At 43.9% G+C, this 5,331-nt stretch overlaps 1 pseudogene; it reads right to left on the reverse strand.

The window, feature by feature from the left end:
* Positions 1-4,763: 4,763 nt before the first annotated feature.
* LOC136650406 (5S ribosomal RNA) lies at positions 4,764-4,880 on the reverse strand (annotated as a pseudogene).
* Positions 4,881-5,331: the final 451 nt, after the last annotated feature.

A 5,331-nucleotide genomic window follows, 5' to 3' on the forward strand; every position in this document is an offset into this window, starting at 1 on the left:
CTGTTCTTATGTTCTTATGTTCTTATTTGGAGGTCTGCCTTTTTCAATCATTGACTTGCTAACATTGCTGTTCTTTGTATTTGAGCCTCCTTGCTTGGCTCTCTACACATGACACTCCTGAATGTGGTGAGGCACCTTCCTGTCTCTAGTGTGATTCATCCACAATTACTCCTCCTGGTCTTCTAACAGAGGAATCACTGATAGTGAAGAAATGAGGAAGGGAGAGGAGGACTTTCTGGGTACTCCAAGGCTTATCTGGACTACAGCTATCAAACTGCAGTTCTCAGTTCATCCAGTGGGTTCTACATCCATGCTTTGCTTTGATCTCCCTCAAGTGTGAGAATTCTAGCAAGTTCTGCAGTCAGTTGAGCCAAATTCTATACGCTGTTTTCATTACATTTGGCTGCCACCAATTCCCCCTAACTCCCACCTTCCGTAATCATTTTTTTAAAAAATGGAGACAATTTGCCAAACTGTAGGGATATAAATTTTGGCAAGCAAGATTTTTGCCTTCAGCAGACTGTTTTTTTTCCTCCCAAAGAAACACCTGATTGCCACTGATTCCCCCCAAATACCTTCTGCACATTTTCCAGGGACTTTAGCCTCGTTTATCCTCCCCCACAACTCAGTTCCAATAATGGAAATGGACACATCTGTGATAAACATGGTTGGGGGGGGGGAAGGAGTGGAGAGGGCAGGGTTCAGCTCCCCTGCCAGTGCTTCACTTATGCACTTCAAATTACACCTTCATTTATGTGCGATTGAATGACTAGCAGGCGAATATTGTCAAATGCAAAAGTGACATGTGGTTTGGCCCTAATTTTTTCTTGCTAGTACAAATTCTCTGCTTCCCAGTACTGGTTCTCAGCCTGGTTCTCATTTTAATGTCCCTTCATTTTTCTCAGATTTTCTCTGCACAGTTCTGCCCAACGCCCTGATTGATCAGCACAAAGTTATTACAATCGCCTGCAGAATTCCAGGCACCAGTTCAGTGGTTCCACTCTTGTCTTCCATTAAGGAGCAACCCCAAGGCCTCCTAGAGCTCTTTCTAGGTAACTAACAATCCATCTAACCAACTCTCATAATCTGACCCCAGAGTCACATAGATTAAGATCGGGGTACCAGTTTGTCATTATGTAGTATTAAATGAATTAGAATAGCCTAGCAGCCTAATCTAAATTCCTGCAAAACAATAAAGCTGAGACAGTGCAGGCTGCGCTGTATCCTGTGGGGGAATTTTGGGAACTGGAGATCTCCTTGGGGTAAGGGGATATTTGTCCTCTTGCTCAGGGGTAAGCCCCAGAAGCTGCTATATGTGAACTCAGACCAGCTATATTGCTGATGCAAGGCCAAGTTGATCCATGCAGGCAAATCAGGCCCAGGAAGGGTAATAGGATTTAGGTAATAGGAATAGAACCAAAATGGATTTCCTTAACTCAAAACTGACCAATGACACTGATTGTTCTGAGAGCCAATGAGGTGTTGTTACGACACAGCAGAGAACCAATAAGGTGTTAGTATGAGTCAGCTCCCATTTCCCTGTACCAGAGCTAATACTAGAATTCTTATGTAGTTGTGTGAGTGTTGTCAAGTTGACCACTGATTTTTTGTTGGTCACTGATTTGTTGGGTGACCTGTACTGTTATATATTATATCCAATTCCACATCCGCTTTCCTAGGAGAAAGCACTACTGAACACAATGGAACTTACTTCTGAGTACACATATAGGCTTTTGCTCTTACTGCCACATGACTGAAACAAATTGTTATAGGCAAAGGTTAACATTTTGCCATATCCTAGAAACATCTTCTTTTTCCTTAACATCCTTACTGAAAGAGAATTTAGTGTAACTCAAAAGTTAGTGTATTTCTTTGCAAACTTTGGTTGGCTTTAATAAAGGTTTTATTTGATTCATTAGCTTTATTGATCCATCTATCCCATCCACTTAGCCTCAAGGTACTCTAATTGGTTCACAACCTACATCACTAACACTGTACAATTTATGTTCTGATCTTATGTTTCAGTAAACAAACACAAATCAGTCAATTTCTTTTCCCAGAGCCCACTTCAAGACAGAAGAAGGATATGTTCAAACAACCTCTACCCTCTTAAAATGTCACATTAGTTTTCACCTGTAGACATAAGTAAGATTGTTTCAGAATATGATCTCCTGTGTAACGTGTGTGTGTGTTACTGACTGTACAATCCTAATGTTGTCTTTGGCCAGCACAGCAGTTGCTGCACCAGCCCTGATGGTAAGGCCCATTTGTAAGGCATGTCGGTGATGACAAGAGTCAGCAGCACCAATGGGGAGGTCTGCACTGCCCTGCCAGCACTGCAGTCAACCCCAGGGCTGCCGCCACAAATAGTTAAGGCACCAAGCCGGGAAGGGACATTTCTGGGTGGAGGAGAGTGGAACCAAGGTGTATTGGGCTCAAGAAGGGGAAGGGATCTGTGGAGGCCTCATTGGGCATATCCTAACCTCCACTACACAAGCTTCCTTGACTTGTTCCCGCTATATAGCTGCACAGGTCATGAGAAACCCCATAAATGTGGCTGGGGCTTCATATGGGGTAAGGGGAAATATATCCCCTTACCCCAAGAAGACCTCCAGCCACCACCTGACCTGCATTGGATACAACACAGGCCTTGCGACCTGGTTGTGCTGGCACAGGTTAGGATTGGGCTGCCCATGTCATTACCCAGTGATAATGCAATGGGCATCCTATGACATCACTCCTCAGCCTGTTCCCTAATGGCACCAGGGATGTGCAGTTATTGGAGGCAGGTGAAGCAAAACCTCACCTGAGCTTCTGGACCACCCAGACCTGAGCTCCCAGAAGTGACTGGAGATGTTCTATGGTCGTTCTGTGGAGATGTTCTATGGATGTTCCATGACTGCAGGCCTCTGCAGGCCTTAGAAACGCTCCAGATATAACTAAAACAAGCTTCGGAGGCCTAATGACCTGGAAGTGTTATGTCAATTACGAGTCACATGATGTTCTGTGCCTCACTGACACAAAACATCATGGCATGCCCCTAAATGGTACATAAGGTGCTGTCACACCACATGAATTCACTGAAGGGTATAATATTCTCACCCAGAGCCCACCTGGTAGGTCTTTGAAGCCACCCTGTCCTTACCTATTGAAGACCATTTTTAATGAGTTGGATGGACCATGTCACATCTATTGCCATCTCCAATAAAAATAAAAATCACAGTGCATGATCCAACCAAACGTAAGCTCTTCTAAGCCCCATTGATTTCAATGGTAAAGTTAAGCCTGTACTCGAAACATCTGTCACGGAAATCGGTGGGACTTGGAAAAGCTTGCCTGTTGGCTGGAATTATGAAGACTGATTTGCACATGAAATCACTATTTTCATATTGGCCTTGAACCTAAACATAAGATTAGGAGGGGAAATGTCTCTGACTGCTTTGCATTGGAGCTTGCCATGACAGATGCTGGCTCTTGCAGAGCTGTTAAAAGTCTGTATACACATATTTTGTTTCTCATAACGTATGGTTTAAACATCTCTCTGTCTAAATTTCATTAACGTTTTTGGAAATGTGAGCATTTTTCCCATCTGGTGGAAGGATTAAAAAATTCATTGCATTGATTTTGGAAATCTGGAAGCAGCTGGAAAGTAGTAATTTTTTTTTGTTTTGTTTTATTAAAATGCTCCGGAATCATATTTGCAAGATGTGAGGCTTTAGCAATCTTTCTTAGGACCCATAATATGCACTCCATTTCTCAACTGTACAGTTTCTTTCTAAATGCTAATAAACCAGGTGGTGTGATGTTTAGTTATCATTCTGCTCATTAACCTCTCTCAGTTTAAACAGTTATAGCTTGATGATTCCAAAGGTCTTTGTAAGCATTATGAAGCTGCATTTTTATATTTTTTAAGGGTCCGCCTTTGCTTCCCATATCATTCCAACAGTGCTGTGGGCCAATATTAAGCATTTGGCAATCGTGTGCAATTCAAGTCAAATCCAGCATTGCGGTTGTGGTTGTTACGAACCAGGGATTCTCAAACCGCTATAGCATACCTTCCAAACAGCCCAATCAATAGGGTAGGCATTCTGTGTGTACCTTTATACATCATCATGGTGGCACAGAAGCCGCTTCCCTGGGCCTCTTCCCATTGTCAAAGAATCAGCTGAACACTCCCAACTGAAAGCAAAATAGCTGGCACAGACTTGAGTAGCCCTATTGCGGGGCTTGGGTCTTTCCCTGGGGAAAGGTGAAGAATGTCCCCTTCCCTGGGGAGATGCTGGTGGCTGCCCAAATTCCGTAGAATGCAGCGGTAACCATTTTGGCACAGCTGATCCTCTGGGCGCCAGGCAGTTCAGGATTGGGCTGCCCGTCTGGAGAGCAGACTTCAGAAATACTCTAGAGACAGAGTTCTAAAACACAAACAAGGCTGTATGCAGTGCAGTGATTAAGTCTACAACATGCCATGACACCAAAGCACCCCACCAGACCCTCTGCAGCAGGCTGCGACTCTGAGGAGTCTCTGCAGCATTCAAGCATTAAGCTTCAGCTGTGTCACTATAGCTAAAAATACTGTTTCATTCTGGGAGAGTGCGGCTCAGCTGGCTAGCTCTAGAAAGTCCTATCAATTTCCTTGCTACAAGACACAGCCAATGCATCTCTACGCTTCCTTTTTGGACAGGGTGCACCACTGTTTAAATATTTTCTTGCTCAAGAGAGCCAGTGGTGGTTGGCAACCTTCAGTCTCGAAACACTATGGTATAAGCCTACAGCACCCGGTATTCCCAAGTGGTCTCCCATCCAAGTACTAACCAGGCCTGACCCTGCTTAGCTTCCAAGATCAGACGAGATCAGGAATGTGCAGGGTAACAGTTGTAGCCAGTTCAGTACTACATTAACAGGAGATAAGCATTTTTGTTAAGTGTTTAACTTTCATTTTTGCATACACCTCCCACCGCCTGGAATGGCTCCAAAGGGGAGGGGGAGGTGTCCCTTGCACACTGCGGTGCAAATTTTGCACACTCCCTGCAAAATTTAGTGCTTTGCAGCCCCTGCAAGTGCAGTGTCATCCCTCCTGAGGGTGCAGCCCACACCATTCGCACCACCATTGTGATGCCATTACTTCCATAGTTTTGTTCCTGCTAAATTGAATAGACAACTCAATCTGTTTATTAAAAAAAAAAAAAAAAAACTAATTCAAACACTTGCAAGAACTATACATTAGCTACATAATTACATGAACTACATCAACAACTACACGAGCAACCCAGTTCTACCTAAATCTTTGCATGGCAATGCAGAGGCACGAGCACAGGTTCCGGAAATCTCCTC

Source organism: Tiliqua scincoides, chromosome 4, assembly GCF_035046505.1.
Source record: "Tiliqua scincoides isolate rTilSci1 chromosome 4, rTilSci1.hap2, whole genome shotgun sequence".
NCBI classification, from domain to species: domain Eukaryota; kingdom Metazoa; phylum Chordata; class Lepidosauria; order Squamata; family Scincidae; genus Tiliqua; species Tiliqua scincoides.